This window comes from Colobus angolensis, unplaced genomic scaffold (assembly GCF_000951035.1).
Source record: "Colobus angolensis palliatus isolate OR3802 unplaced genomic scaffold, Cang.pa_1.0 Scaffold132, whole genome shotgun sequence".
NCBI lineage: Eukaryota > Metazoa > Chordata > Mammalia > Primates > Cercopithecidae > Colobus > Colobus angolensis.
This window is the reverse complement of record NW_012114400.1, coordinates 6,625,013-6,646,425: the sequence shown is the minus strand read 5'-3', so window position 1 is coordinate 6,646,425 and position 21,413 is coordinate 6,625,013. Positions and strand designations below refer to the sequence as shown.

The window sequence follows — 21,413 nt, the reverse complement described above, 5'->3', positions numbered from 1 at the left end:
AAAGAGGAGGGGACTCATCCTGCAAGATTTTAAGAAATGCACCTAAACAATAGTTATCAAAACTCTGATGCTCTAGCCCCAAACAAAGATACGGAACAGAGCAGAGGGTTCAGAAATAGATCCATGTGGATATCATATAGATGAAAAGAGACATTAGTGAGAAAACATCACTTAGTACGTGCTGCTGTAAAAACAGATCCAAGACATGGAGAAAGGTAAAGCAGAATAGCTAATTTGCAATATACACACAGCAGACTCATATATATGACAAGTAAAAAACGTAAAGAAGAAAGGACAAGAAAGTATGTTTATTACCTTCCTGCAGGAAAGTTTTTCTCGGGATCGAGGGCTCAGGGTGTTGCCGCAGGAGCTGGGGAATGTGAAGAGCTCTTGGTGGCAGTGCCAGGGCCTGGACCGCGAATGATCTTCTGCCACAGCTGCCACATTGGCGGCAAGGACAAGAAACACAAGGCTCTGGCGGCCACGGCGGTCCGGTGGTCCGTGCCGCCGTGTCTGCTTTCAGAGCCAAATCCACCACTGGGGCTGGAACTTCCCAGGAGGCCCAAAACAAAAAGCCGGTGTCCAGGCCTCCCACCCGACGCCGCTGCAAGTACTAGGAAGCCTCGAGTCAAGCAAGGTTCAAAAATTTATAGTTTTAATTCTACAAATGATTCGGGTAGTCCTGCAAGTCTGGGTAAATCTCTTTTGAAAGTGGTAATTAATAACAAACTAGAGCATGGAATTATGGGAGTGATCAATGAACATAAAAAGCAAAACAATTACAAAGGAGTGATTTCTGGATGACTTACTGCCAAAAAAATTGCAGGATTTTTATACGGCTTTACAAGTATTTTTATTTAAGACTAAGACATTGAAGATGCCATGACCAATACTCTCTTACATGGAAGTGACCTTCAGTCTGCCTTGGACTGGCTCTGTTTAAACCTTGCAAATGATGCACTGAAAGATTCAGTCAAGAATTTGAAGAGTAACAACCTAAAAGTGGCCTGAAATTACAGTCTCCTGTACAAGCCACTATTTCACCTCCACTGTAACCTAAAACAAAACAAAACAAACAAACAAAAACAAACAAAAAAGAAAAAGACCCTAAGATTAAGCCAAAAAAGGAAGAAGGAAATATGGAAGCAAATATGAAAGAATGGATTTCACGGTACACTGAACAATAAATGAAGAAGAAAAGAATGAGAATTCTAAAAGTTTAGAAGAAGAGGGGAAAAAAATTATCCCAATGAAAGGTACTTACATTTTGCAGCAAAACTGCTGGATGCAAAGGAGCAAGTAGCTACCTTTAAACTGGAAAAAAAAAAAAAAAAAAAAGCAAAACCAAAAGGAGGCTCAGGAAAATAAAATAAAATAAAATAAGGAAATTTCAAAGAGAAATGGAAACTTTAGAAGATGATCCAGTACTTAATCCAGCCATAAAGATTTCACATCAACAAAATGAAAGAAAAAAGTCTCCTGCGGCCATAGAGGGGGAAAGTGCATTGAACTTTTAAGTTATTTCAAAAATCTGCAGCTGCTACTGAAGAAGAGAAAGATAAAAAGAACCTCATGATGTAAGAAATTTTGCATGTACTGCTCAAAGTTGAACTGGAAAATCTCCCAAACAATTTCTGATTGATTGGTTCAGGAAGTCTCTTCCCAAGAGTCCAAATCCTTCCTTTGAAAAAGTTCCAGTAGTTAGATACTGGAAATGTAGGGTTAGGGTAATCAAGTCTGGAGATGCTGTCCTGGCAGGATGCCTACAATCTTAACAGAGGACGGCATGCAAGCTCAGCGCCTGAGAGGTACTTTAGTTCTTTATCACTTAGTTAAAGGGCAGTCAGTTCATCAGTTATTTCATCCTACTTCCCAAGATGTTTGGCTGGAGTATAGTGATGCAGAAAAGAAAAGGGAAGAATTAAATAAAATGAAAACCAATAAACCATGTGATCTTTTTATTGCCAAACTTTTGAATACATTGAAACAGCAGTAACAACAGCATTCTGAAAGTAAGAGAGAAAATTCTAACGATCCTGAGAAATCTTGGGAAAACTTAGTTTCTGTTGATTTTTCTGCACCGTCCTTGGAATCAGCAAACATGGAAGATTTGGAACCTGTTAGAAATCTCTCTAGAAAGTTGCAAGGCACACCTAAATATTAGAAACTTCTAAAGGAAAGACAACAGTTTCCTGTATTTAAACATCGAGATTCAAGTGTTGAAACTCTTAAAGGCACTGCTGAGTGGTTGTGGCAGGTAAAACAAGGAGTGATAAAAGTACTCAGGTACTATATTTTTTGCGTTGGAAGTTTTGCTTCTAAATGAGTAGGGAGCAAGTAAATGTAACATTGCCTGTACCCAACCTCAAAGGATCTCAGCAGTGAGTTTAGCCACCAGACTGTGTGATGAATTGTGTTGTGAAAATGGACCTGGAGGAAGGAATTCTTTGTGTGGATATCAGATCCGGATGTTATCTCAAGCTTGTGAATCTACCAGTTTACTGTATTGTACAACGGGGGTTTTGCCAAGGAAACTTCAAGAAGATGGTCTTTTTGCTAATGTGTCTCATGTTATTGTAGATGAGGTTCGTAAAAGAAGTGTCCAGACAGACTTCCTACTGACTATCTTAAAGGAAGTTTTACAAAAACAGTCTGATCTCTACTCGATTCTAATGAGTGTCGCTGTGGGCAGTGAACAATTTTCCACATATTTCACACACTGCCCCACTCTCAGAATTTCAGGAAGAAGCTATCTTGCTGAGACCTTTCATCATGAATATATAATAGAAGAAACAGACTTTGTGCTGTGAAAAGACTCAGGATATTGTCAGAAATTTCTGGAGTAGGAAGGAGAAATAATCATTAATGTTACAAGCAAAGCAGGGGGAATAAAAAAATTAAGAATATATTTCAGTTCAGACTAGAGCAAATGCTGATTTAAATCTATTTTACCAAAAGTACAGCAACTTCACTCAGCATGTTATTCTCTGCACATGAATCCTCATAAAATCAACCTGGATTTCATTTTGGAACTTCTTGCATATTTAGGTAAAAGTCCCCAGTTTGGAAATATTGAAGGAGCATTATTAATCTTTTTACCAGGCCTGGCTCATGTTCAGCAGCTGTATGATCTCCTACCAAATGATAGAAGGTTGTATTCTGAACGATATAAATTGATAGCTCTGCATTCTATTCTTTCAACCCAAGATCAAGCTGCAACACTCACACTTCCTCCTGCAGGAGTTATAAAGATTGTTTTAGCAACAACTTTTGGGCAGATGGGTAGCGCTCTTCCAGATACTGAGTTTGTAATTGACACTGGAAAAACAGAAGAAAATAAGCGCCATGAAAGCAGATAGATGAGTTATTTGGTTGAGACATTTGTCAGTAAAGCCAGTGCTTTGCAGTGCCAGGGGAGAGCTGGGAGGGTCAGAGATGGCTTCTGATTCTGGGGGTACACAAGAGAAAAATTTGAAGGGGTTGTGGATTATTCTGTTCCTGAAATCTTACATGTACCTTTAGATAAATTATGCCTTCATACTATGAAGTGTAATCATGATTCTCCTGAAGATTTCCCTTTCAAAGCCTTAGATTTGCCTCAGTTCCCAGTGATCAGTCATTCAATGAATTTCCTCCAAAAAACTGGAGCTTGTAAGCTAAATGAGCCTCAGCTGACTCCGTTGGGCCAACACCTTGCAACTTTACCTGTGTATGTCAAGATTGGCAAGATGTTTATTTTTTGTACAGTATTTGGCTACCTTGACCCAGTGGCAAAACTAGCTGCAGTTATAACAGAGAAGTCTCCTTTTACCACACCAATTAGTCGAAAAGATGACACAGATCTTGCAAAATCAGCTTTGTCTATGGTGCATTCAGACCATCTGATCATCTACAATGCATATCTAGGATGGAAGAAAGCACGACAGGAAGGAGGTTATCATTCTGAAATCATATATTGCCAGAGGAACTTTCATAATAGAACATTACTGTCCACCCTAGAGGTATTTCTTAAAATAGCTCAATCTCTCAGAGTCACGGATAACTGTAACAGGTTTATTTTGGAAAAAAGAATGCCTAGGAAAATACTTGACACACAGTAAGTGTTTAATAAACATTTGGTGAATTAGAACAAAAAAAGTTTTTCTTAAAACAAGGTCTCAAGAAATGAAAATTTGGATCAAAAATATGCATTATTTTACCACATTAAGATCAAGGAGTTCAGCTTAACACACGATACCTCCAAAAATTTGACAAGTAATAGATTGTGATAATAACTATCACTTGTTATTTATATTTGAAACAATTTAAAATAAATAAAATTAAATAATTCATAGAAAAATCTATCCTCAAATCAATGAGATAAAATACAAAATCAATGGGAAAAAAAAATGGACAAAGTATATAAAGAGGCAGCTCATATATGCAGTACATGAATGTCTGACAATTTCATTGGTAATCATAGAAATATAAATGTAAATTACCATTTTATATATGTATGGTTAGCTAAACATGAAGTTTGATTGTATAAATGTTTTGATGAATATATAGATACTTTGAAACATGTGTATAATGCTGGAAATAGTTTAATCAGAAAAATCATTATGGAAATAAATATGGAAATATAAAACAAAATTAAACATAAGTATATATTGTGATCTGCAGTTAAAATCCTTATACTCCAGAAATGCTTGCCCAGTTTCATGAGACTCATGTATAGATACATTCATGGAAGCAACATTTTTGCTAGCATTTAGATAAAGGCTACTTATATGTCTACTTATGGGAAATGTACAATAAAACGTGGAGGAGGCCTGCATAAAAATATTGTGGAACATATTGAAGTAGGAAAATACGTGCTTATATGCAACTGAAATCATTTTTGCTTAAATGTTATATTAACAAAGAGTATAAGACTCACAACACAATGCTATTTAACAGAAATAAGGAGGTACGATCACAGAAACAAAAACATTCTTTGGCTTACCAAGATGTAGGTGCACACGCATGAGCAAGTGCATGCATGCACATGCACTCGTGCACACACACACACACACATTTAACCATAAGGGAAGGTTGTAGAGATTGTAAATGAGAAATAGAAATGATAGTAAAAAAAAATTTAAATAAAGGAAAGGCCTTGCAAAACTGTTGATATGCCATGTACTGTGTAGTATAATAAACTCTCTTACATGTGCCTAAATTCAAAACAGAAAGGAAGAAAAAAATGATTTTAAGGAGAAAAAAAAGGGAAGGAGGAGCCAAGAGAAGGAGGGAGAAGAGGAAAGTAAACAAGCAAACCTGTAAACCTCCCTTCTTTAAAAGACTTTTCCACAATTTATGTCTAAACATCGACATTCCTTGTCTCTAGTTTGAATATCCAAGACAAATTTTATGTTTTTAACCTAAAGACTCCACCAAAACATTATTAAAACAGATAAACAAATTCAATAAACTGTAGGATATGAAATCAACATACAAAAATCAGTAGCATTTTTATATGCCAAGAGCAAACAATCTGAAAAAGAAATCACAAAAATAATGACATTTGCAACAGCTACAAATAAATTAAAATAAAATAACTAAGAATAACTTAACCAAAAATGTGGAAGATCTCTACAATGAAAACTTTAAAATATTGAGCAAGAAATTGAAGAAGACACAAAAAATGAAGAAATATTCCGTGATCATGAAATAATCAATATTGTTAAGATGTCCATACTATCCACAGCAAACTGCAGATGGAATTCAATCCCTATCAAAATACCAATGACATTCTTCACAGCAATAGAAATATAAAAAACAATCGTATAATATATATGAAACCACAAATGACCCGAATAGCCAAAGCTATCCTGAGCAAAATGAACCTAACTAGAAAAGTCACATTACCTATTTTCAAATTATACTACAGCTATAGTTATCAAAACAGCATGGTACTGGCATAAAAACATACACACAGGCCAGTGGAACAGAATACAGGATCCAGATATAAATCCATGTATTTATAGTTAACTAATTTTCAAACAAGGTGCCAAGAACATACATTGGGGAAAGGACAGTCTTTTCAATAAATAGTGCTGGGGAAATAGGATATCCATATTCAGAAAAATGAAATTAAACCTCTATTTCTCACCATATTAAAAAAATCAAATCAAATTGATTAAAGTTTTAGATCTAAAACCTAAACTTTGAAACTACTAAAAAAAATGGGGAAGTTCTCCAGGAGCTTGGTCTGCAGATTTTTCAAGGGCTATACCAAAATTGTAGGCTACTAAAGCAAAAGTGGTCACACAAAGCTTCTATACGCAAAATAAACAATTAACATGGTGACGAGACAGCACATAGAATGAGATAAAATGTTTATTAACTATCCACCTTACAAGGGATTAATAACCAGAATATTAAGGAGCTCACACACCTCAATAAGAAAAAAATCTAATAATCTGAATTAAAAATGGGCAAAAGAGCTGAATAAACATTTCTCAAAAGAAGATATATAAATGGAAAACAGGAATATGAAAAGATGCCCTGTATTACTGATCATCAGAGAAATGCAAATCAAAACTACAATGAGATATCATAACATCCCTTAAAACGACTGTTACACAAATGTCAGGCAATAACAAATGTTGGTGAAGATGTGAAGAAAAGGGAATCCTCATACACTGTTGGTGGGAATGCAAATTAGTACAACTACCGTGGAGAACAGTATGGAGGTTCCTCAACAACCTAAAAATGAAGCTACCATATGTTCCAGCAATCCTACTGTTTGTTAGGTACATATGCAAAAGAGGGGAAATCAGTATAGTGAGCAGTTATCTGCGCTCCTATTTTTATTGCAGCACTATTCACAGTAACCAAGATTCAGAAGCAGTCTAAATGTCCATCAAAATATGAATGGATAAGGAAACTGTGGTACATATACACAATGGGGTACTATTCAGTCATAAAACATGTTGAAATTCTGTCATTTGAAACAACATGGGTTGAACTTGAGCACATTTTTTTATGTGAAATAAGCCAAGTACAGAAAGACATGCTTCACATTTTCTCACTAATTTGTTGGAGATAAAAATTAAAATAATTGAACACCTGGAGACGGAAAGTAAAATGATGGTTACCAGAGGATGGGAAGGGTAGTGGAGTCGGAGGAGGTGGAAGTGGGATTGGTTTAATGGATACAAAAAATCTAGTATTTGAGAGCACAACAGGATACAGTCAAAAACAATTTGTTTATTTTTAAATAAAAGAATGTACTTGGAGCTGGGCACGGTGGCTCACGCCTGTAATCCCAGCACTTTGGGAGGCCAAGACGGGTGGATCACGAGGTCAGGAGATTGAGACCATCCTGGCTAACACGGTGAAACCCCGTCTCTACTAAAAAAAAAAAATACAAAAAACTAGTCGGGCGAGGTGGCGGGCGCCTGTAGTCCCAGCTACTGGGGAGGCTGAGGCAGGAGAGTGGCGTGAACCCGGGAGGCGGAGCTTGCAGTGAGCTGAGATCCAGCCACTGCACTCCAGCCTGGGCCACAGAGCAAGACTCTGTCTCAAAAAAAAAAAAAAAAAAAAAAAAAAAATACTTGGAATGTTTGTAATACAAATAAATGATAAATACTTGAGGTAATGGACACTGCATTTATCCTGATGTGATTATTATGCATTGCACGCATGTATCAAAAAATCTCATGTATCCCATATATGTATACCTACTCTGTACCCATAAAAATAAAAAATATATGTAAACAAAATTTGACACATTTGCCATATGAGATAAAATGTGTTTTGCAAATATGGAATGAATTTGTCTGAAAACTAAGAAATCCCTTCTGGACTGAAAATTACAGAATAATTGTTTTGAAATGTGTCACATATTATGAATTTGAGCTTGCTGGCTCTGCCTTTTAGAATGATAACACCAAATTATGTAAGTTCCGATGTAGTTAATTTATTCCTGGATACCTCACTGTCATCTTGCTCAGTTTCTATGTGATGCTATGGCATGGTTATGTCAAAGGTAAGGCATGCTCCTGGAAGATATGGATGATGTAAATCTAATGAATGACATCACATTTTCATTTACTAAGACATAGCTGAGATAAAGGGGTGATTTTAATAGTGTTAGTATTGTCTCAACAGGTAGGTGTAAATATTAACAGAAACAATCAGGTTCACAAAGAAATATGAAACTACTTAGAAAGTGTAGAAATTGATTTAAAAAATATCAGGAAGACTTTTCATAGATTTTTTTTTATTTCATGTGTTTTAAATTTTATTTTTACTAGCAATTCCATTAGAAATATTTATTGTTATTGTGGGATTTGATAATCTCTGATTTTCTAAAAATTTCAACCCATAAAAATGACATTTTGCTTGTAATTATATATCTGAGTAAATACATCCTCCCAACCTTGGTATCGTTGGTCCTGTGTTTATTGACCCAGGCATACTGTATACCTAAGAAGGCTGCCAGGCCCGGCGCGGTAGCTCACACATGTAATACCAGCACTTTGGGAGGCCGAGGTGGGTGGATTGCCTGAACTCAGGAGTTTGAGACCAGCCTGGCCAATGTGGTGAAACCCCCATCTCTGTTAAAAATACAAAAGTTAGCCAAGCCTGGTAGTGGGTGCCTGTACTCCCAGCTACTGCTACTCGGGAGGCTGAGGCAGGAGAATCACTTGAACCCACAAGACAGAAGTTGCAGGGAGCCGGAATTGTGCCATTGTACTCCAGCCTCGGTGACAGAGCAAGACTCTATCTCAAAAAAAATAAATAAATAAAAAAATAAATAAATAAAGGCACCTGCCTGCCAGACAGGCACTGATAAGTTATCAGTTCTGTTGCTGATTATGTCCTGTGCCTAGGTTTCTTCTACCTTCTATTTCAGTAATTCAAGGCTAAATTCTCATACCCAGATTAACGGTATTTCAGGCCCAAATGGACTTCCTCTGCAGATGCTACCTCTATAATAGCTGCTGCTGGACCTCTTTAGTGGTTATGCTTACCTGACAGGCCTCATGATAACACTTCACTCTGTCTAGAGAAAAAAAAGTCTTAAATTTTGAAACTCTTTATAAAACTTGATCAATGTTAATTACATCTCCTCTATTCTACCTTTATTCGACTGATCTACAATTTTAGTTCTAATTTCTGAACTCATAGCTTTGCAACTTTGCCTACAAATTAGAAAGTTGTGCTTAACTGTCTATGTTTGCTATTGCAGCATTTACTTTGCCTAACACAATGTCTTGGTCAAAGGCTTCCACAGTCCATCCTAAGATGTTATAGATTGGCAGGTAGGCATGAATGACTTAATTTGCTGCAAAAGGAGCTAAATGAGAAGGATAGTACTCTGGAACTGGTATTGATTGTTAAGTTGAAGCACTGCCAGAGGTGGTAAGATATGAAGACTCATAGGCATTTACTAGACTTGGCAAAATAATAAAGTAATAGTTGTTCTAATAGGGTGCAGCACAATTCTCTGGGTGGGCTTGTACTTACTCAGGTCTCCCCCATCTCTTGCTTGTGGTTTTCAAGAATAACTGCAGAATATATTGGGAATGCAATATCCTGAGATAGGTAGAAACTGCTTGAAAAAAAAACTGGGCTTTGTTATTCCTTCTTGTGAAATTAAGCGGAGCTTCCAAGCTTTAGTTCAGTGAGTCAAGTTTCCCTGAACTATATAACCCATGGTGTGCTGCATTTTGGGTCCTATGCAAGTGGGACACATGCAGTTAAGACTCTATCCTCCCCAGGCAGTTTTCTTGAGAATTAGGGAACCAGCTCACAAACCTTAGGCTTTTTTAGTCCGTTGTTGCCTATTTGTACATAATAAATTCACTTCATCTAACTTGTTGCTTGTGCATTCGTTCTGTCACACCAGACTCAGACATTGGTAGCTAGGAAACTGTGACCCTACTTCACACTGGAGATTACTATAGATAATCCAGTGGCAGATAAAATCTGCAGATTTATCAAGGAGTAGGCAAACCATTGTTGCCAAAGATGTTGGCAGTATGTGTGTGCTGGTAGTTCGATCCTACTGTTTGATTATATAGAAAGTATTCCCATTCCCACAAACAACAACTTCAGTACTGTAGGAGCTGGGGTACTAAGCAGTTTGCCCCAAGCAGGATAAAAAGCAGAGGCCATTAATGTGCTCTAGTTATGATAAATTGGCTATCACCTGTTAGGAGTTTGATCTCAGGGATAAGGCAAGGGCTCCGCTAGTGGAATTGTTGCACAAGCTTAGAATTAGACAAGAAGCAAGGGTCAGAAAGTGAGTCTAACTTAGAGTTTTTAAGTTTCTGTGGTTAACACTATTTATAATTTTAGTGTTGGATAGCAAGTGATATTATACATGATATAAGTAGAGATATTTATTGTTTTATTCACTTCTGTTTCTCTCTCCCCCTAGACTAGTGTTTGGCTTAGAATAAGCATTCAAGAAATCCGTACTTAATGTAGAACAGATAAACACAGGAATGGGAGGGAGAGTTCACAGTCTAAAGAATCAGGCAGGTCCTGACACAAACCCAGTTGGAAAATTGCTAATGATAAATGTTGTCAGTCAGAAAAGTCCCATTGTATATAAGAATGCATAAAAAATACAGGCTAAAAGACAATAATTCCATGTTTGACATAACTAAATAATTACTATTTTTGTATTTACAACATAGAGTGCAAAACTATTCAAGTATTCTAATCTACCAAATACATAGTTTAAAATATTTGACAAGTTATGTAATTCTATAGTATAAATAAGCATCATGTGTATTACTTTTTCGTTTGTTGTTTTATGTAAGTATCATCAAGAGAAAAACAATTAGAAATCATAATAACCACAGGTCACATCTTTATTAGCATTCAATTAAGTTTCAATTATACTGTTAATCTTTTTGTCATGTCACCTAAACTCATAAGTGCAATAACAATTAGATCTGTAGAAACTGAAAGAATCACTATTTAGACTATTTAATGAATTACATAGCAAGATTTTTTCTCTTGAAAGAAAATTACTTTTTGAAAGTCTCTCGCTTAGGAATAGTAATTTTTAAAAAGTCGTTTTTGAGAATTAGGAAGCAGAGCAAGATGCCCGAATAGAACACTTCAATTATCGTTCCCCCAGAGGACCAACAAATTGCACAATTACCCATGCAAGAAAGCACTTCATAAGAACCACAAAATCAAATTAACAATCATAGTATCTGGTTTAACATAATGTCAAGGAAAAAGGCATTCAAGAGTGTGGAAAAGAAAGTCTTGCATTGTTTACACCATCCTCCTCCAACTCCCATCATTGCTGCTTGAAGAGAGTATCTTTGCTTGAAGAGAGTATCTCTGCTTGGAGAGAGTACTCTGCTTGGAGAGAGTATCTCTGCTTAGAGGAGGGAGAATGAAGTGAATGTAGTACTGTGCATTGGAACTCAGTGCTGCCTTGTCACAGTGTAATATAACACAGGGCAGATTTCTGCCAGTGTCCACAGAGGGAGAATTTAGACTAACCCTGGGCAACAGGATAATTCTCAGCACCAAGGCTATGAATTTGAGCCCCTCTTGGTTCCACTACCAGCTGACTAAAGTGGCCTGGGACCCAGAATAAATTTGTGTGGCTGTCAGGCCACAAGGACCACAGTCTTTGGGCAAGCTCTGGAGCTTCCGTGGTCTCAGAGGCTGTGGAATTGAAGTGCATGCAGCTCAGTGCAACACCAACTGTGGTGCCCAGGAAATGCCTGTATCACTTCTCCCTCACCTGTAGGCAGTGTAGTTTAGAGAGACACTCTTTGGGGAATGAAAGAGAAAAGTGCAGAGGACTTTATCTAGCAACTTCAGCAACAACTCAGCCACAGTAAAATAAAGCACCAAGCAAACTCCTGAAGCCCCCAGTTCTGGGCCTTAGCTCATGAATGATGTTTCTAAACTTACCCTGGGCCAGAAAGGAATTCACTACCCTTGAGGGAAAATCCAGTGCTGTCAGGATACACCACATGCTGACAAAAGAGCCCTTGGCCGCTGAATAAACTTTAATAGTAACCAGGCAGTACTCACCATAGGCCTTGGGTGAGGCCTTGGGTGAGACCCAGAACTTTGCTAGCTTCAGGTGTGACCCAGCACAGCCCCAGCTATGGTTGCCGTGAAAGTGGTCATATCACCCAACCCCACCTCTAGGTATCCCTGGAGAGACTCCTTAAGATTGGAGGAAAATGAAGGAAGAAGTCTGAGGGAAAGAGGAGGAAGAGAGCATGCGATGTCACCTGATAACCCAAAGAATTATCCTTTATCTTATTCAAGCCTACCAAGGTGATGCCTCTAGGAATCAGTAAGACAGTGTTTCTATGCTTAGGATACTCCCCAGTGTTTATGTGGCTGTGTTGACCACAGGCTTAAATTGTAACACCCAATTCCTTTGAATATGATGAAAGCCTTCTCAAGAAGGATGGGTTCAAACAAACCCATACTGTGAAGATTGAAATAAATACCTAACTCTTTACTGCTCAGACGTTAATAAAAATCCACAAGCCTCAAGAATTTCCAAGAAAATACAACCTCACCAAACAAGTTAAATAAGGCCTCAGTTACCAATCTTGCAGTGACAGATGTATGTGAACTTACAGAGTAAGAATTTAAAATAGCTGTCTTGAGGAAGCTCTATGAACTTCAAGATAATAGACATAAGGAATTCAAATTTCTTTCAGAGAAATTTTTAAAATTCTTTTAAAAATTTAAAAAAGGGCCGGGCGTGGTGGCTCAAGCCTGTAATCCCAGCACTTTGGGAGGCCGAGACGGGCGGATCACGAGATCAGGAGATCCAGACCATCCTGGCTAACACAGTGAAACCCCGTCTCTACTAAAAAATACAAAAAAAAAAAAACTAGCCGGGCGAGGTGGCGGGCACCTGTAGTCCCAGCTGCTCGGGAGGCTGAGGCAGGAGAATGGCGGGAACCCGGGAGGCGGAGCTTGCAGTGAGCTGAGATCTGGCCACTGCACTCCAGCCTGGGTGACAGAGCGAGACTCCGTCTCAAAAAAAAAAAAAAAATTAAAAAAGATTTTAAAAATCTTTTAAAATTATTAAAAGATTAATAAAAAAGTCAAACAGAAAAACTAAAAATGAAATATTCAATTGACATTCTGAAAATGCCTCAGTGCCTATCAACACCAGAATTGATCAAGCAGAAGAAATAATAAGCTTGAAGACAGGCTGTATGAAAATACAGTCAGAGGAGAAAAAAGAAAACAGGAATTGAAAAAATGAAGAATGCCAACAAGATCTAGAAAACCACTTCAAAAGGGCAAATATAAGATTTATTGGCCATAAAAAGGATGTAGAGACAGAGACCATAGTGAAAATTTTATTGAAAGAAATAACAACAGAGAACTTTCCAATTATGGTGAAAGATATGAATATTGAGGTACAAGAAGATCATGGAACACCAAGAAAACTAAACCCAAGTGAGAGTAAAAGGCTTATGTTAAACAAAATCTCAAAGCTCAAGGATAAAAGAGAGGATTCTAACATCAGCAAGCGAAAGAAGCAAACAACATATAAAGGAGCTCCTGTATGTCTGGCAGCAGACTTCTCAGTGGAAACTTTACAGGCCAGGAGAAAGTAGGATGATATTTCAAAGTGTGAAGGAAAAAAAAAAAAAAAAAAATCTTTCAGTCTAGAATGTTATGACCAGCAAAGTTGTCTTTCAAACATAAAGACAAAATTAATACTTTCTCAGACAATCAAAAGCTGGGAAATACTGTAAACACCAGACTTATAAGAAATGCTAAAGGGAGTTTTTCAGTCTGGAAGAAAACGACACTGATGAACAACAAGAAATCACCACTCCCTTGGGAATAGTAAGTACACAGACAATACAGTATAAAACATATATTAGGCCATGCAAAAACATTATTTTAATTGAAATAATATCAAATATGTTTTCTGACCAAATAGAATAAAACTAGAAATTAGTAAGAGGAACTTTGGAAACTATATAAACATATGCAAGTTAAACAATATGCTTCTGAATGACCACAGGGATAGTGAAGAAAGTAGGAAGGCAAATAAATATTTCTTGAAACAAATGAAAGTAGGTACATGACACACCAAAAGCTATGGAATATAGGAAATGTAGTAGTAAGTGGGAAATATTTTGCAATAAACACATAAATCTAAAAAGCAGCAAAGCTTCAAATAAACAACTTATATTTGCATGTTAAAATTTTAAAAAGTAAGAGCAATCCAAACCCAGAATTCGTAGAAGAAAATAAATGATAAAGATTATAGCAGAAATAAATAAAATCGAGATTAAAAATATACAAAATACCATTGAAATGAAAAGGTGTATTGAAAATATCAAGAAAATTGCCAGTTCTTTAGCTCGACTAAAAATAAGAGAGAAGATCCCAAAAAATAAAATCATAGATGAAAAATGAGATATTACAACTAATACTATAGAAATCCAAAGGATTCTTACAGACTATTATTATCAACTAAATGCCAACAAACTGAAAAATCTAGAATGAATGTTAAAATTTCTAGAAAGATACAAACTACAAAGATTAGACCATAAAAAAATCCTAAACATGAATAGACCAATAATAACTAATAATATAGAAGGATTAAAAAGAAAATCTCTCCATCAAATAAAAGCCCAGAACTTGCTCGCTTCACTGCTAAATTCTAGTATTTAAATAAAAATTAATACCAATCCTACTCAAACTTACTAAAAAGAAATCTAGAAGGAAGGAATACTTCCAAACTCATTCTATGAACCCAGCATTACTCTGATGCAAAAATCAGACAAACCCACAATAAATAAAAGACAACTACAGGTCAATATTTCTGATATCATAGAGCAAAAATGTCAACAACAAAAAATAGCAAACCAATTCAGCAACACAATTAAAAGATCATCCATCATGATCAAGTGGGATTCCTCCTAGGGATACAAGGATAATTAAACATGTACAAATTAATGTGATACATCATATAGTGTGAATGAAGGATAAAAACCATACGATCATTGCAATTGATGTTTAAAAAGTATTCAATAAAATTCAACATACCTTTATAAAAACTCCCAAAAAACTAGGTATTGAGGGAATATACTTCAACATAATTAAAGCCATATATGACAAACCCACAACTAGTATTGTAATGAATGAGAAAAAAATGAAGGTCTTTCCTCTAAGATATCGAAAAAGACAAGGATGTCCTCTGTCACCATTTATTCATATGATGCTCCGGAAGTCCTAACCAGAGCAATCAGACAAAAGAAAGAAATAAAGAGCATCCAGGCTGGGTGCAGTGGCTCATGCCTGTAATCCCAGCACTGTGGGAGGTCGAGGCAGGCAGATCATGAGGTCAGGAGATCAAGACCATCCCAGCTAACATGGTGAAACGCCATCTCTACTAAAAATACAAAAAATTAGCCAGGCGTGGTGGTAGGCATCTGTAATTCCAGCTAGTTGAGAGGCTGAGGCAGGAGAATGGCGTGAACCTGGGAGGCGGAGCTTGCAGTGAGCCAAGATAGTGCTACTGCACTCCAGCCTGGGCAACAGAGCGAGACTTCATCTCAAAAAGAAAAAAAAAAAGAAAGAAAAAGACAGAAATAAAGAGCATCCAAATTAGAGAGGGCATAATTAAATTCTTCTTTTTTTTGAAAATGTTATGATCTTATGTTTAGAAAAACAAAAAACAAACTGAAATCCACCATAATATGATTAGAATTGATAAATTCAGTAAAGTTGCAGGATTCAAAATCAACATACAAAAATCATTAGCATTTCTATATGCCAACAGTGAACAATATGAAAGAAAGAAAACAAGAATATAATCCCATTTACAATAGCTATAAATAAAATAAAATACCTGATATGATTTGGCTGAGTCTTCACCCAAATCTCATCTTGAATTCCCATGTGTTGTGAGAGGCACCCAGTGGGAAGTAATTGAATCATGGGGGCAGGTATTTCCCATGCTACTCTCATGATAGTGAATGAGTCTCACGAAATCTTAGGGTGTTATAAAGGGGAAGTTTTCCTGCCCAATCTCTCTCATTGCCTGGTGACATCCATGTAAAATGTGACTTTCTGCTCCTTTTGTCCCACCGTGATTGTGAGGCTTTGCCAGTTACATGGAACTGTAAGTCAAATTAAACCTCTTTCTTTTGTAAATTGCCCAGTCTCAGGTGTTTCTTTGTCATCAGTGTGAAAGTGGACAAATACAGTGAATTGGTACCAGTAGAGTGGGACATTGCTGAAAGACACCCCAAAAATGTGAAAGTGACTTTGAACTAGGTAACAGGCAGAGTTTGAAACAGTTAGCAGGGCTCAGACGAAGACAGGAGAATGTGAGAAAGTTTGGAAATTTCTAGAGACTTATTGATTGCCTTTGAACAAAAGCCTGATAGCAATGTGGACAATAAGGTCCAGGATGAGGTGTTCTCAGATGGAGTTGAGGGACTTGTTGGGAAATGGAGCAAAGTTGACTCTTGTTACATTTTAGCAAAGAGATTGGCAGCATTTGGCCCCTGCCCTAGAGATTTGTGGAACTTTGAACTTGAGAGAGATGATTTAGGGTATCTGGTGAAAGAAATTTCTAAGCAGCAAAGCATTCAAGAAGTGACTTGGGTGCTGTTAAAAACATTCAGTTTTGTAAGGGAAGCAGGGCACAAAAGTTTGGAAAATTTGCATCCTGACAATGTGGTAGAAAAGAAAAACCCATTTTCTGAGGAGAGATTCAAGCCAGCTGCAGAAATTTGCATAAGTAACCAGGAGCCAAATGCTAATTCTCAAGACAATGGGGAAAATGTCTCCAGGACATGTCAGAGGTCTTCATGGCATCCTCTCCTATCAAAGGCCCAGAGGCTTAGGAGAAAATAGTTTCATGGACTGGGCCCAGGGTCCCTGTGCTGTGTGAAGCCTAGGCACTTGGTGCTGTGTGTCCCAGATGCTCCAGTTGTGTCGGAAAGGGGCCAATATAGAGCTTGGCCTGTGGCATCAGATGCTGCAAACTTCAAACTTTGGCAGCTTCCATGTGCTGTTGAGCCTGTGAGTGCAGAGAAGTCAAGAATTGAGGTTTGGGAACCTCTGCCTAGATTTCAGAGGATGTATGGAAATTTCTGAAAGTCCAGGCAGATGTTTGCTGCAGAGGTGGGGCTCTCATGGAGAACATCTGCTAAGGCAGTGCTAAAGAGAAATGGGTTGGAACCCCCACACAGACTCCTCCCTACTGCAGCACCACCTAGTGGAGCTGTGAGAAAAGGGCCACCATCCTCCAGCCCCCAGAATGGTAGATCTACCGACAGCTTGCACTGTGTGCCTGGAAAAGCTGCAGACACTTAATGCCAGCCTGTGAAAGCAACAGGGAGGGAGGTTGGATCCTGCAAAGCCACAGCGGCAGAGCTGCCCAAGATCGTGAGAACACATCTCTTGCATAAGTGTGACCTGGATGTGAGACATAGAGTCAAAGGAGATTATTTTGGAGCCTTAAATTTGACTGCCCCACTGGATTTTGGACTTGTATGAGGCCTATAACCCCTTTGTTTTGGCCCATTTCTCCCAACTGGAATTGCTGTATTTATTCAATGCCTGTAACCCCACTATATCTAGGAAGTAACTAACTTGCTTTTGATTTTACAGTGTCATAGGTGGAAGGGACTTGCCTTGTCTCAGATGAGAATTAGACTACGGACTTTTGAGTTAATGATGAAATCAGTTAAGACTTTGGGGGACTGTTGGGAAGGGGTTATTGGTTTTGAAATGTGAGGACATGAGATTTGGGAGGGTCCAAGGGTGGAATAATATGGTTTGGCTGTGTTCCCACCCACACCACATCTTGAATTCCCATGTGTTATGGGAGGGATCTAGTGGGTGGTAATTGAATCATGGAGGCAGGTCTGTCCCATGCTGTTCTTGTGATAGTGAATAAGTCTCATAAGAGTTTATGGTATTATAAGGGGGTGTTTCCTGGCCAAATCTCTCTATTTGCCTGCTGCCATCCACATAAAATGTGACATGCTCCTCCTTGCCTCCTGCCATGATTGTGAGGCTTCCCCAGGCACATGGAGCTGTAAGTCAAATTAAACCTCTTTCTTCCGTAAATGCCCAGTCTCGGGTATGTCTTTATCAGCAGCAGGAAAATGGACTAATAAAATACCTAAGAATAAAGTTAACCAAACAAGTGAAAGATTATAGAACACTGATGAAAGTTAGATATTCCATTTTCATACTTGGGAAAAATCAGTATTTTTAAATTGTTTATACTACCAAAAGCAAATTAGAGCTTGAACCCAATCTCTATCAAAATAACAATGACATTTTTCACAGAACTAGAAAAAAATAATCTTATCCTAAAGTTTGTATGGAACTAAAAAATACCCAAAATAGCTAAAGCCATCCTCAGCAAAATGAACAAAAATGGAGGAATTACATTACCTTACTTAAAATTATACTACAAAGCTATAGTAACCAAAATAGCATGTTACTAACATACAAACATACCCATAGACCAATGGAGAAAAAATAGAAAATCGAGAAATAAATAAATATATTATTAGTCAGTTTTTTTTTTTTTTTTTTTTCAACAAAAGCACCAAGAACACACATTTGGGAAAGACGGTCTTTTCAGTATGTGGTGCTGGAACAACCAGATATCCACATGCATAAAAGTGAAACTAGACCCCTATCTCTCACAGTATAAAAATCCAATCAAATGTGATTAAAGATATAAATTTAAAACCTGATACTGTGAAACTTCCAGAAGAAAACATTGGGGAAACGCTCCAGGACATTGGTCTATTCAAGGATATCTTGAATAACAACTCAAAAGCATAGGCAATCACGGTAAAAATAGACACATGATATCACATCAAGCAAAAATACTTGTACACAGCAAGGAAAACATCCTACAAAGTGAAGACACAACCCATAAAACGTAAGAAAATATTTGTAAACTACCCATCTGAGAAGGGATAAATATCAGGATATATAAGGAGCTCAAACTTTGCAATAGAAAAGGAAAAATAATCTGCTTTAATGATTGGCAAAATCTGGATAGATATTTCTCAAAAGAAGACACACAATTGTCCAAGATGTATAAAACATACTCAACATTAGTAATCATCAGAGAAATGCAAATCAAAACTATAATAAGATAGTATTTTACCCCAGGAAAAATTGCTCATATACAAAAGACAGTCAGTAATGAATGCTGACGAGGATGTGGAGAAACAGGAGCCCTTATACAGTCAGTGGGAATGTAAACTAGTATATAGCCATTATGAAGAACAGTGTGGAAGTTCCTCAAGAAACTAAAAATAGAACTGTCATGTGATCCAGCAGTCTCAACTGTTGGGTATATATCCCAAAGAAGGAAAATTAGTATATCAAAGAGATATCTGCACTCCCCTATTTATTGCACCACCATTCACAGGAGCCAAGATAGGGAATCAACCTAAGTGTTCATCAACTGATGAATGAATTTTAAAAAGTGGTACAAATACACGATGGAATATTACTCATTCACAAAAATAAAATCTTGCCATTTCCAACAATATGGATGGAACTAGAAGGACGTTACACTAAGTGAAATAAGCCAGGCACCGAAAGACAAATATCACGCCTTCTCACTCATATATGGGAGATAAAAATAACTTCATTAATGGATATAGAGTAGAATGATGGTTATCAGAAGCAGGAAAGAATAGCATGTCTGGGAGGGGGTAAATTGGTGATGAGTTAATGGGTAGAAAATATAGTTAAAATGAATAAGATCTAGTATTCAGTAGTACAATATGGTGACTATAGCTAATAATTTATTGTATATTTTAAAATAACTAAAAGAGTGGAATTGGAGTGTTCCTAATGCAAGGAAATCATAAATGCTTAAGGTGATGGATACTCGAATACCCCGATTTGATTATTACATATTGTATGCCTCTGTCAAAACATCACATGTATCCCACAAATATATACAACTATTATGTAACTATAATTTAAAAATTAAAAAAATTGTTCTCTAACATATCCAGTAATTAATCATCAATTTTTCTTCTTAAATGGACAGTAGTAGTAATTCATTATTATCTATTACTTACCTACCTGACATCAATAAACTTAAAAATAAGGATACAACCTTAACCAAAGTAATCATTCAAGCAATCTTTTCAGTTACACAGTTATAATAAAATAAACTCAATCCATTTGGTACAAAAAGTATAAAGTAGTGCATAGGATAAATAAATTTATTTAGTTTTAATGATATTATGTTGTTTATCATGACAATGGCTCTATAGTACCCATCACATCAAACTAAAACCTTATTTATGTCTCTAAAAGAGAACAGAAAAAAAAAACTTTTAAAAAATTATGTCAAATGTTTCTCTGTCAGAAAATGTGGTTGTAAGGGACTTCTTCATTATCTAGTACAAAAAGTACACTTGCAGCTTTAGTACAATTAACATTTTAATTATTGATCTGTAACAAAAGACAACTGCCTAACACATTTGTTATTATTCCACTGGTTAAGCAGTAAGCTAAGTGACAGTACAAGTGTAGAAAAAAAGCTTTAGGAATGTTATAGTACTGTGGTTTTGATTTTTTACTCTGCCATGTAATGGCAGTGGATATGTCAATGATTGACATAGATTGTTTGAGATTCAGATTGATATAACACTTTTTTTTTCTGGATTATGGTAAAGAAAAAATAATGTACATAGAAACAACTACTGTTGTTATTTTTACTGCAGTACCCTTTATGCTAAAACAATGCACTGACTATTTCTTGTGTGTACATTTTCTTTCCAAAGCATCTTTTTCTCATGAATTTATTATAATTTTATTTGCCCATAATCCTTCCAGTTATCTGGGCTCAAATTCTCAGGTTAATATTTAATGCCTTTCTTGCTCTTTATGAATGAGTTGGCTGATGAATCATTGAACTCTACATTCATGTAAACTCCAGTCTTTCTCATTCCATTTTCCAAGGCACTGCCACTACCTTGTATTCAGTCATAGTTCAGTATTGTTGTCATTGTTTATTTGCCTTTACCTGCCTCCTGAACATTTTTCACGTTATACAATCCTCTACATGTGGTGGCCTGTTTGAATTGTTCCAAAATGTGTATTCCTAATCATCTGATTCTTCTAGTCCTAAACTTTCACTAGCTTGATACTAATAAATTAAATTCAAAATATTATTTCAGCATTTTAAATCTTATATAGTCCTAAGCCATATTCTCAATATATCCCAGTATTCATGAAGTGAATTATATGCACCAAAAACCAATTTAGTTCTTAAGTCTCATCTCAAGTGTCACTCAGGAGAATAGTTTTAATCCGAAGCCCTTAAACTGATAACATTCTCATTATCTTTAACTTCAAAGGTCTTCGTGCATGATTGAGTATTCTGCTTTATTTTACAC

At 36.7% G+C, this 21,413-nt stretch overlaps 1 pseudogene; it reads left to right on the top strand.

The window, feature by feature from the left end:
• The first annotated feature begins 420 nt into the window (after positions 1–420).
• LOC105506175 lies at positions 421–8,966 on the top strand (annotated as a pseudogene).
• Positions 8,967–21,413: the final 12,447 nt, after the last annotated feature.